General features: G+C 37.7%; 1 protein-coding gene and 1 pseudogene across 5 annotated transcripts in view; both read right to left on the minus strand.

Moving 5' to 3' along the window:
- RFX7 (regulatory factor X7) overlaps positions 1 to 13206 on the minus strand; it is a 148899-nt gene that overhangs the window by 131024 nt on the left and 4669 nt on the right. The window lies entirely within an intron of this gene.
- LOC138844689 (nucleolysin TIAR pseudogene) overlaps positions 1 to 13206 on the minus strand; it is a 64669-nt pseudogene that overhangs the window by 48488 nt on the left and 2975 nt on the right.

The following is a 13206-nucleotide window of genomic DNA, read 5'->3' on the forward strand; positions in this document are numbered from 1 at the left end:
TGTTTCTCTTTGAGTTTCTTTTTTTTTTTTTTTTTTTAACTTTTATTTAGTGAATATAAATTTCCAAAGTACAGCTTATGGATTACAATGGCTCCCCCCCCCAATAACGTCCCTCCCACCCACAACCCTCCCCTTTCCCACTCCCTCTCCCCTTCCATTCACATCAAGATTCATTTTCAATTCTCTTTATATACAGAAGATCAGTTTAGCATACATTAAGTAAAGATTTCAACAGTTTGCTCCCACACAGAAACATAAAGTGAAAAATACTGTTTGAGTACTAGTTATAGCATTAAATTTCAATGTACAGCACACGAAGGACAGAGATCCTACATGAGGAATAAGTGCACAGTGACTCCTGTTGTTGACTTAACAAATTGACACTCTTGTTTATGGCATCAGCAATCACCCTAGGCTCTTGTCATGAGCTGCCAAGGCTATGGAAGCCCCCAGTTCACCAACTCCGATCATATTTAGATAAGGCCATGGTCAAAGTCGAAGTTCTCTCCTCCCTTCAGAGAAAGGTATCTCCTTCTTTGATGACCTGTTCTTTCCACTGGGATCTCACTCACGGAGATCTTTCATTTAGGTTTTTTTTTTCCCCCCAGAGTGTCTTGGCTTTCCATGCCTGAAATACTCTCATGGGCTTTTCAGCCGGATCTGAATGCCTTAAGGGCTGATTCTGAGGCCAGAGTGCTGTTTAGGACATCTGCCATTCTATAGGTCTGCTGTGTATCTCACTTCCCATGTTGGATCGTTCTTTCCCTTTTTTATTCTATCAGCTAGTATTTGCAGACACTAGTCTTGTTTATGTGATCCCTTTGGTTCTTAGTCCTATCATTACGATCAATTGTGAACAGAAATTGATCACTTGGACTAGTGAGATGGCATTGGTACATGCCACCTTGATGGGACTGAATTGGAATCCCCTGGTATGTTTCTAACTCTACCGTTTGAGGTAAGTCAGCTTGAGCATGTCCCGAATTGCACATCTCTTCCCTCTCTTATTCCCAGTCTTATATTTAACAGCGAACACTTTTCAGTTAAGTTTCAGCACTTAAGAATAATTGTGTATTGATTACAGTATTCAACCAAAAGTATTAAGTAGAACAAACAAACAAAAAATACTAAGAGGGATAACATATTAAGTTGTTCATCAACAGTCAGGGTGAGCTCTTGTCCTGATGGTTGATGTACAATGTAATACTTTATCCATTTTAGTATTTTTTTTGTTCTAGTACCATTGGTTGAACTCTGTAATTAACACACAATTATTCTTAGGTGTTTAAATTTTAACTGAAAAGTGATCCCTGTTAGGAATTTGGAAAACATTATGCTGAGTGAAATAAGCCAATCCCAAAGGGACAAATACCATATGTTCTCTTTGAGTTTCTATAAACAAAATATGATGGTGTAGATTTTTCTTTTCTGTATTTATACCACTTAGTGTTCAGTGAACTTTTTTTGTCATTTAGTGTTATTAATTTTGAAAAAGTCTCAAGCTATTACTACAAATACTCCTTGCATTCCTTTTTTTCTTTTTCTGATATTCCTATTATATATGCACCTGTTTAACTGTCCTGTACATCTCAAATACTCTATTCCAGCTTTCCCATTCTTTTCATTTCAGTGTTGAAAGTTTCCAATGACATATCTCCATTTTCACTGGTTCTTTCCTCACTCATGCCTAGAATACTGCTAAGTCCCATCAAAAACATTGTTCATTTCTGTTACCGTGTTTTTCATTTCTAGCCTTTTCTCTGGATTTTTCCTTAAACTCTCCACTTTTCTGTTTATCTTACTCATCTGTTTTTGCATAATATACATCTTTTCCTTTAGAGCTCTAGGGTATTCGCCAGTTAAAATTCACAGTCTGTTATTTCCAAAAATCTGTGATATCTGAGTCTGATTCTGATGCCTGATTTGCCTCTTTGTATTGTAGCAGTTTGGCTGGTTTTTTGTTTTTTGGTTTGTTTTTTTTTTTTTTTTTTTTTTTTTTTTTTTTTTTTTTTTTTTGCCTTTTAGCACGCCTTGTAATTTTTTGTTGAAAGCCAGGTATGACAAGGAACTGAGGTATAACCTCAGGTATAACGTCCTGTGAGGTTTTGTTTATCTGGTAAGGTGTTGGGCTGTGTTTACTGTTTGTTACAGCCATTGTGTCAGAGGCTAAGACTTTTTTTCCAGGTATCCCTGTTTTTGTCTCCCTGTTTCATCTGAGTATCCTTTGAGATGCCTTAAATAGGGTCTGAAGCTTACAATTCTTTTACACCCAATATCTTATGATTAGACAGGATCCCCACTCATGTGGCAGAAAAGTGTAGTGGGAGGGGAAACGTTCTACAGTCTTTGATGAGGTCTCAGCCTTTTAGAGAGCCTGAGATGAGTACTTCCTTTCCTCTACATCAAAGGCTGAAGGGACTGGAGTTGGCCATTTTCCGTTTCCAGGAGAGTAAGGCTTTGGTAAAGCTCCCGTAGGTTAGACTCTAGTAAAACAGTTTCCTTTGCAGGCAAACCTTGTGAAAGAGAAAACAGAGCTGGGAGTGTATTTCAAAATGGCAACTTTTTTTCCTCCTTCCTCAGGAAGCACAAGGGTATTTTCCTCTGATTTTCACACAAAGAACCTGATTTAGATCCCAGAAGCATAATTCAGAAAACTACACCTCCCTCCCCATGGAGGCTGGCCTCACTTAGTTTTAACTCTCCAGGTAGTTCGTACTTAGCTTCCAGTTTAAAGTGCTCTGAACCATATTTGCTTCAGCAGTTGGCTTCAACACTTAGAATCATCCTCTGGGTAAACTGGGATTATCTGTATTGCCCATCTCTCTGTTTTTTAGGGTAGCACTTTGCCCTTTGATTTCAATTTTCTAAGGAATCTACAACAATTGGTAATTTTCAGTTTGTTCAGTTTCTTTTTTGCTTTGATGACAGGAATGAGAACTTCTGAGTGCTTGATGCCTAGTCAATAGACTATTATTATTATATCATGGAATTATTATAAAATAGTGGAAGGTAATTAGGAATTATCCCTGAAAAATAACTGTCTCACATTTTCATTCTAATAAACAATGCATATCATCTTGGATTTGCATATGGGAGAATTACAGAATGATTAATACCAAGCAGGTGAATGACCATCATCCACTGTTTGTCAATAAGAGAGAGAAGATTGAGAAATCTTTATTCTTCATTTGCCTAGTATGGCAATAGGTTACCAAGTGTCAAATCCAGTCATATCCATTCATTTATATGGCTACTTTCCTGATACAATGGCACAGTAAATAAAGTAGTTGTAACAGAGACTCCATGCCCTATAGAGTCAAAATAGTTACTATACTGGTTCTTGGGTTATACATCTCATATTTTCTTTCACATGCATCACTGGTATTTTGTTAGTGTGTGTCTTTTTTTTTATTTGACAGGTAGAGTGACAGACAGTGAGAGAGACAGACAGAGAGAAAGGTCTTCCTTCCGTTGGTTCACTCCCCAAATGGCCGTCATGGCCGGCACTGCACCGAACCGAAGCCAGGAGCCAGGTGCTTCTGCCTGGTCTCCCATGCGGGTGCAGGGGCCCAAGAACTTGGGCCATTCTCCACTGCTCTCGCGGGCCACAGCAGAGAGCTGGACTGGAAGAGGAGCAACCGGGACTAGAACCCGGTGCCCATATGGGATGCCGGCGCCACAAGGTGGAGGATTAACCAAAGTGTGTGTCTTTAATTGTTGGTTAGGACTAAGTATAATGATACTATGAACTATGTGCTTCTGTTTTATCCATCAGTCCATTGAATAAACAGAGTGTAAAGATTTGTTTAATAAAAAAGTTACTTATTTATACTACAGTGTAAATGAAGATACAGCAGAATGATATTCAAATAGCATGGAAGTTAAAATAAAGAAATTATTAACTCAACCTGGGGTACTCAAGAATGACCGAGAATACTAAAATTTTGTTACACAGGACTTTGGTTTAACATTTTTTATGAGAAGATGAATCCTCTCATCCAGGGGGTTTCAATCATCATTTTGAGAATTAGAATCACCTGTCGTACAGTTAAACTAAACGCTGTTGACTATATTCCCAGAATTTCTGCTATAATAAATCTGAGGTTAAGCCTCAAAATTTACATTTCTAACAAGTTCCTAGGTAATATTTATTAATATAACAATAATTTGAGAACCACTATTCTCACAAACAAAGTGGCATAATACAAAATACCATTTTAAATGGAAAGCATCTTTTTTTTTTTTTTTTTTTTTGACAGGCAGAGTGGACAGTGAGAGAGAGAGACAGAGAGAAAGGTCTTCCTTTGCCGTTGGTTCACCCTCCAATGGCTGCCGCAGCCGGCGCGCTGCGGCCGGCGCACCGCGCTGATCCGATGGCAGGAGCCAGGAGCCAGGTGCTTTTCCTGGTCTCCCATGAGGTGCAGGGCCCAAGCACCTGGGCCATCCTCCACTGCACTCCCTGGCCACAGCAGAGAGCTGGACTGGAAGAGGAGCAACCGGGACAGAATCCGGCGCCCCAGCCGGGACTAGAACCCGGGGTGCTGGTGTTGCAGGCGGAGGATTAGCCAAGTGAGCCGCATCGTCGGCCACATATTATTATATATATATAGAGAGAGAGTGTGTGAAAGATACAAGATTAGTTGAATTGAAACTCTTACTAAATGATTACTTTGGCTTTATCAATGTAATTTTAAAAATCATTGATATGATTCTATTTCCAATTATACTACTTATTTCGATAGTAGATACCACTATTCCTTCTTTCCATCAGTCTAGTAATATTAGTTTCATCTTTGATTTTTCTCTCTTGTGTCCATGCTCATGTTTAACAAGTTGCCCAGTTTCCATTATAAAATCAGTTTAGTCCTCTATTCTGTAAAGTGTACCATAAGTTAAAAGCTTGCTTGTGGAGAAAATTACCACATTAAATAAATCAAATACAGAAATATTAATACAAAGGTATTTCAAAACATTCATGGAAAACATGTTACAAAAAAACTGTGAGTTTTTTTTTTTTTAAGATTTATTTATTTGAAAGGAGAGTTACGGGGGCAGAGGGTGAGGGCGAGACAGAGGGTGAGGGCGAGGCAGAGAGAGAGTGAGGGTGAGGCAGGGAGACAGAGATCTCTTCTATCCACTGGTTCACTCCCAAAATGGTTGCAAGGCTGGGGCTGGGTCAGGCTGAAGCCAGAAGTCAGGAACTTCATCCGAGTGTCCCATGTGGGTACAGGGGCCCAAGCACTCAGCCATCTTCCACTGCTTTCCCAGGCACAGTAGCAGGAAGACGAATCCGAAGTAGAACAGCTGGGACTCAAACTCCTTGGTGCCCTTGTGGGATGCAGGTGCTGCATACGGCAGCTTTACCTGCTACACTACAACATCACAGACGGCGACTTTACCTACTACCCTATGTATGAGTTTTGAAAAATTTTTGCACCAGAATAAATTTAGTTTCTGTGAAGGTTTTGAAATAAAGCAAAAGAAGATATGCACTAGTACTTACTACTAAAAGAAGTAAAAAAGATACAAAAGGTGTACCTAACTTCAAAGAATTGATTAGAACAGCATAGGAAAAAAATTTAGAATGATTAAGTGCTTAACAGTACACGATTCCCTAAATAACAGTGGGTTAAGAAACGGCCAATAAGAACTAGAGTAAATAAAGACTATTTCAGAGTACAACGACTTGAGCTATGACTTCAGAAATGTTTAGGACATAATTACATGGGATTTGGAGACAGGGAAGTGGAGATTTCAGAAAGATACAAAGCAGAACAAAACATGAACATAAGTAGGACCACACAACACTTGGATAAGGCAAACGGAGAGGCAGCTGCTAGACTGCGGGAGATGTTGAATGCTGATAAACAGCAAGAAACAGACCAGGATTGACTGTATGAGGCTAGATTATAAAGGCCTTTGAAACCTAAAAGAAAACTTTAGAAACAACATAGTGTGCAGGAAGAAACTATTGTAGGTTTTTAGAAGGGAACTACATTAAAAAAGAAAAGGTGATTTGGAAGACTTATTTGGACAGCAATACATAGCACAGTTTTGGGGAAAGGTCAATGGCAAAGAGCAGTTACATTCCTGCTGTAACAGGAATAAAATGGTGAAGCACTTAACTAGGATTCTGGCAATGGAACAGGAAGAAATTTAAGATACACTGCAAACTAAGCAACTCGTTAAAACAATGGGCAGGGACACAAGAAAGAAAAATCAAAGTTGAAACCAATATCACCAGACTGATAGAACAGTGATATCTACTAGCAAAATAAATATAATAACTAGAAATTTGGAAGCAAATTGAGATAGATGAGGTATCCATACATAGGAGAAGTTATTGTAAAAATTCTGTTAAAGGTTATAATATGGGATACCTGTATTCTAGTCCTCTATGAAGTTTCCATCCCCTCCTATCTTTTTTCTTCTCCATGGTATTTCATATTCTTTCTTCTATATTTATAAATAAAAATTTAGAGAGGACTGTGACTGGCTTGTGGAAATATCACACTTTGGTCACACAAATTTTTTTCCCAAATTATTTTCCTCTAATTATCGACATTATTGGCTAGCCTCATTGTCATCAAGAACTCTGAACATATTTCCTACAAAAACTCTGAAGATGTCCCAGGTAAGCGTACTGTTAGGTTTGTTTGGATTCATAGCCTATCCTTTGATTTTTCCTTAAGATGACTATCCTGAATTTTGCTAATAAAAATACTATGCTCTCCACACTGACTCCCTCCCTCATCTAACTCAGTATTTGTTTATACTAATAATTAATTACACTCCTATTGTGTTTAACAAAACCTTTCTTTTGCCAAAATTCAACTGATGATGCTTATATCTACCACAGAAAAGTTAATGTTTTAAAGGTTGGGATAGTGTCTGGCTAACTATCTTTCATGGAATAGATATTAAAATAAATGTGTATTGAATTCAGTTTCCCCTGACCATTTGATTCTAGAAATTCAGGATTTATCTTTGACCTTCTTACTTTTTGGAAATTTGTGTGTGTCGAATCTGCCTACATGCTACTTAACAAAAGCTCCTGCTTCAGAAAAAGGATCATGCATTAAATAAACTGTTAAATTTTAGGTTAGATTATTTATACAAAATTGCTATTAATAGATCTAATGACTGAAGTCAAATTGGAAAGTGATTCATTTTCATTAATTGAAGCAACTTGTTGGAATACCTTTCCCGGGTTCCCAGAAGCACCAACTTTACTCCAAGTCCTATCCGATTAAATTTATTTAAAATTTGTACTTGTTCATATGAGAGAGGGAGAGGGCAAGAAACATATCCCATCCACTGTTTCATTTCTGAAATGCCCACAGCAGTCAGAATGGGTGGCTAAAGCCAGCATCCTGGAGGCCAATCTAGGTCTCCCACAGGACTGGCAGAGATCCAACTACTTATGCCATCATGCTGCCTCCAAGGGTCTGCATTAATAGGAAGTTAGAATTTGGAGCAAGAGTCAAGAGTCAAACCCAGGCGCTGATGTGGGATGTGGGCATCCTAAATAGCATCTTCACCAACAGGCTTAACCCCACTCCATCACCAATTAAATTTTTAAAAAGATTTTATTTATTTATTTATTTATTTATTTGAGAGGTAGAGTTACAGACAGTGAGAAGGAGAGCCAGAGAGAAAGGTCTTCCATCCACTGGTTCACTCTCCAGATGGCTGCAATGGCCAGAGCTGAGCTGATCCAGAGTCAGGAGCCAGGAGCCAGGAGCTTCTTCCAGGTCTCGCACACAACTGTAGGGGCCCAAGGACTTGGGCCATCTTCTACTGCTTTCCCAGGCCATAGCAGAGAGCTGGATTGGAAGAGGAGCAGCCAGGACTAGAACCGGCATCCATATGGAATGTCAGCACTGCAGGTGGAGGAGTAACCTACTGTGACACAGTGCTGGCCCCCACCAATTAAATTTTAAAATTTCATATAGATCTCAAAAACTAATGGCCACTTTTTAGTTTCCCAATATGCAAATAACATATTTTACTATCATACTATAAATTATTGATTAAGCAGCAATTTGTTCAGGGATATTCTGTTTCTGAAATCCTATGAAATTTACAAACTAGAAAATGAGAATATGTTCACTTAAATCCAATAAAAACTAATATGGACTAATCTCAGATAAGGCCAATCTAAATTAATATAAAAATTAAATTACACCACTCAGATCATTGTTCCCAGGGAGTTGAAGAAAGGTCCATTAGATAATATTTAGTGATATTAAAATCGAATACCTTATCAGCAGAAAAATAAGAAAGATTGTTAAGGTAGTAGCAAAGGCATAGGCAGAGAAATAAGATGTGGAAGGAGAAAAAAGGGATAATGGAAGCTGCAAACCAATGTCATGCAGTAACCCCTATTCTCATCTTGTAGCTACCTGACAGTACTAATGCTCAAAATTGGAAAGCCACAGAAAAACAGAAAGGCAAGCCCAAGCCCAAGTGATCTCCATGCTTAACTTGTATCTTAAAACTGGGCATTATAACAATGGCAACACAACAGCCCTAGTAACTCTTACCTTCCAAGAGCACCAACTGTTCTACTACTTTGTTAATAACAGAGATCAAATTCTAAAAATCACTAGTTTCAGAAAGGAAAAGGGAGGCAATCACAGGGCGTGCACATTGCCACTTCCTATTCCCATGTCTTTGGCAGCCACAACTAATCAATGAGACTTAGCATGCAAGTTCAAATAAATTTGCTAATCTTGTATTGGAATGAGCTTACTATCCTTTGCTTTCTGAACTCTTGCTATACAAATACAGACAACAAATAGATTGAAATAATTTTTCTTCATGGTAGGGCTATTTGGAGATGATATTTTACACCATATGGACTCTTCTTCCAAAACCCCAAGATACAACAGATTGGAATCTGTCATTCTCTGACCTCTCACTTTCTGAACTTAAGAACCAAAATAGATTTCAATAGCAAGGAATATCTGCATGTTTTCAGTTTGTTCTCAGATATGAGGAAATAAAAAACCTTGCCTCCCACACAACTCTCTGTAATGAAGATAGGAGCTACTATAATAGAAGCCTGATAGAGGTATTATACATAATTAACTGAACCTCATTATGTTTCTATTTATTTTTATAAATAAGAGATAGAAAATGCCCATTTATGGTCTCAAAAAAAGGAAAATTAAATTATGTTTTAAAGTTTTAATTCATGTGGATTAAGGTTGAGGGCTATCTTAATCTCACATTCAGCAACCAAGTGCATTAAGGCCTTATTTTAATATCCAGCCAACAACAGTAGAAATCTTGTTCCTACTGGCCCATGCTGTTCACCTTTAACCTCAACTGTTAAGAGTCCTCCAGAAAGCAGAAGAAAAACAACTAAAAGACTAACATACAGAGTGGTGGAAATGGACACAGAGGACAAGAATGGTCTACTTTGGTCAGAGCTGTGGGGTAGCCATCTTTCTGTCTTGGTTCTTTGTAACTAAAAAAGACATTCTGTCACAATTATTTATTAAAATGTCTACCCTAGAAAAAGAGAAATAGTCCTGAAACTCAACCCTAAACTAAACATTATTCTGAAAGGAATAAACCTCTTATTTACATAATCACATTTATGTTAGGACATTCACTACTGCCTTAAAATATTACATTATTACTATAGGAAAAGGTCCCTATGTGATGTGGGTAAAAATATTACCACCTCAGGGAGGGCACTGAGCCTAGCAGTTAAGATGCTCATATTCCATTTAGCAGTGCTTGTAACCAAAATCCAGCTCCAGCTCCTGACTCATTTCCTGCTAAAGCAGACCTTGGGAGGCAGAGGTGAGGGCTCAAGTAACTGGGTTCTTGACACCTATGGGAAACCTGGAGCGTGCTTCCAGTTCCTGGCTTCAATCCGGCCCAGCCCCTGCCACTGCAGGTATTTGGAAAAAGGACAGGAGCTCTCTCCATCTACCTGTCTCATTCATATCCTCTATCTCAAGTACATAAATAACTTTTTAAAAATATTACCATCTCTTTATAAGGAAAACAGAACACAAGCATCACAGAGATAACCCCCTTGCTGCACTCTCTCAACTAGCAGCCAGTAAACGCCCCAAAAGCCTGGATTACTGCAATCTTGCATATTTTTGCATAATAAACATCAGCTCCCAGAACACTTTAAATGTAATACAAGGTCAATAAATATTTGTAGGCTTACTCTCACATAACAGAACCCTTGCACAAGGAAACAATAAGTAACACCTTCAGACAGTCCTCCTGGGCTAACACCCAAGGAAACACTGATAAATCCCAATAAGCTGACAAGTGAAAATGCTCCAAATGCTTGTGATAAGTTAATTATGTTAGTATTTCACTGTGCTTATAATATATTTTATTATTGTTCTTAATATTCAGTAATAGGACCACATAAATTTAAGCTAAAGAAATCTGCAAGGTCATCTAGTATAAACCTCTCATTTTGTACATGAGAAAATTAAGGCCTACTTTTCCCAGAATTCATACTTTGACATTCCTATGTGTCATTTCTTTCTCTGGTGCCCTAACTGAATAAGAGAGAACTTTTATTGCACATTTTTGCTTAGGTTAATATTATTAACAAGTGAATGAGCATTCCTTAAATGCCAGTCTCTAGCACAGTACTTTGTACAAGTATACAGCAGATATTCAGATGAGTGCTTACAAACTGCTCTTACTGAACATGTTCAAATTTCAATAAATGACAGTGCTTATTTTAATATTCACTTGTACAATATTAGTGTGCAACATTACTTTTGTAATATAAACAAAGTAAATTCATGTGAGTTTTTAATCAAAGCATATTTTTTTCAAGAGCTCTCATAAGAAGTAAAATACTTCTGAATTTTCTACCACTGGGAAGCTCATTTTCCTCAATAACACAAAAACTAATAGTGAGATGAAAACCAAATCAGTTCTGTACATACCCAACATTCAAGACACTATCCAAGAGAGGGAGCAAATTGATCTATTATTTATGTGCATACATATCCATTACCTAAACCAAATGAGACCAGAAAATCAACAGGCTTGGAACTGCTTAACTTGCCTTTCTGGACAATATGGAAGGATATTTCAGCATTTTCAAATCATGGGAGAGCAAAGAGGTGCCTTCTTTATAGAACCAGAACCACTTAGGGCTGAGACACAACCATCACAGCTGGCCTTGTTACATAGCAGTCTTTCGCTTACTTAGTATAAAAGACAGGCAGAATGCTGGTTTGGTGGCATGTCAACCAACTAGTCAAACACATATGAAGGTCAGCTGATGTACTGGTCAGTCTTTATTTTGAAAGCCAAAAGGAAGATAATGGAATTATGGCTAAAGTAAACTCTAAAGTTATAAGCTTTGTAGTAAATGTGTTTCATTGCAGTTGAAGGAACAATAACTATTCCTCAAACAGTGCTAATAAAATGCCTGACCCAGAACCAAGAACAAAACTAGACTACTGAGTTACAGGACAGGAGAAAGAAATCGGGACTAATATGGCATTACTATGTAAACCTTATAGCTCAACATATTTTGCTCACAGTAACACCACTGGAAACAAGAGACTGATCACTTAATATGTAGCTGTTTACTGTCATCTTAATTAGAAAGTAAAACACCACCACTCAACTTGGATTTACATTTGAATTTAGAAAATACCAAAATGGACCATATAAATTCTGCTTCGATTATAATTCTCTCAAATGTACCAGATTCAGAATTTTGTATACCCTGCAAGACCGAATAAAGATAAGGAAATCTGACCCAAACACTGCCTTCCAGGGTCTGGAATCAGAGGAATTCTATAGCTTCCCTGTCATTCAGTTTATTTTTTCCATAAAATGGGTGCAACAGTGATGCTTCTCATAAGGACTGGTTTTTGTAAGATTTATATGAGTTACATTTCAAAAACCTAAGAATCCCTAAACTTTTCAAGTAAATACAGTATGAGAATATTTTCTTCAATAAAACATCAGGGCTTCTTTTAAATTTTTAAGAAGAGTTATTATCGATGTTATAACCTAACTGAAAATACAGTAATCATTCCCATCCATGTAAGTATGATCTATTCTTAAAACAATCACAAAGAGGTAGAAAAGATCCCAAATGTAATTTTTTTCCATTCTATTTTTTCCAAAGCAATTTTATTCTATCAGAGTTTCTTTAAATAGAAAAAGCAAAGCATTTGGCAAATTTTTTTGTTTAAATATAAATTTTCTTTTTTTCAATTATGAAGACACTGGGAGACAAGAGAAACAGAAAAATTTGCTTTGGCATTCTTTTTTAAGTAATCAAAAAGGGGTACAACGTAAGTTGAAGAAGTATACAGTTAGGTTGGGTCATAGCCTTGTTTTAGATCACCAGTACAAGACTTTGTTTAGAAAAAGACACGGGTTACTAGTTTTCCTTTTTTTAAAATGAAAAAAAAAAAAGTCTTAGAACTCTATTGTTTAGAAGACACAAATAACATTCTGACAGCATGTTTAGTAATAAAACACACCTCTAGAGGCAGATGTTCAGGCTAGCAGCTAAGATACCTACCTCCTCTATCACAGTACCTGGGTGAGACACCTGACTCTGGCGGATGACTCCCACTGATGCAGATCATGAAGGCAGTGAAGACGGCCCAAGTAAATGGATTTCTGCCTCCCACATTGGAGAACTGGACTGAATGCCCAGCTAGTCTCTTCAGCTCACACCAATCTCAACTATTGTCAGCATTTGGGCAATGAACCAGCGGATGAGAGCGCACTCTCTCATATAAGTATATTAAATAAATAAAAATAATATAAAAAAGACCTCTACAAATAAATCTCTTTTCAAGTTTCAGTGACATGGACCTTTTGTTTATGGAGTAGGATGAGGAAGGTCAAGAAATGTACAGGTCTGTTGACCTGAACTTCACTTGAAGGCATTCATACACATATTATACAAACATTACAAAAACACTATCCAATTAGCAGTATCTTTATTTTCTAGAATTGCCTTTTACATACATTACATTTCTAACTCTTAGTTAGTAGTTTTGGGGCTGGTGCTGTGGCATGGCGGGTAAAGCAGCCGCTTGCAGTGTCGGCATCCCATATGGGCGCCAGCTCGGCCCCGGCTACTCCACTTCCAATCAAGCTCTCTGCTATGGCCTGGGAAAGCAATACAAAATGGCCCAAGTCCTTGGACTCCTGCACACACGTGGGAGACCTGGA

Source organism: Oryctolagus cuniculus, chromosome 12 (genome assembly GCF_964237555.1).
Source record: "Oryctolagus cuniculus chromosome 12, mOryCun1.1, whole genome shotgun sequence".
Lineage (NCBI taxonomy): Eukaryota > Metazoa > Chordata > Mammalia > Lagomorpha > Leporidae > Oryctolagus > Oryctolagus cuniculus.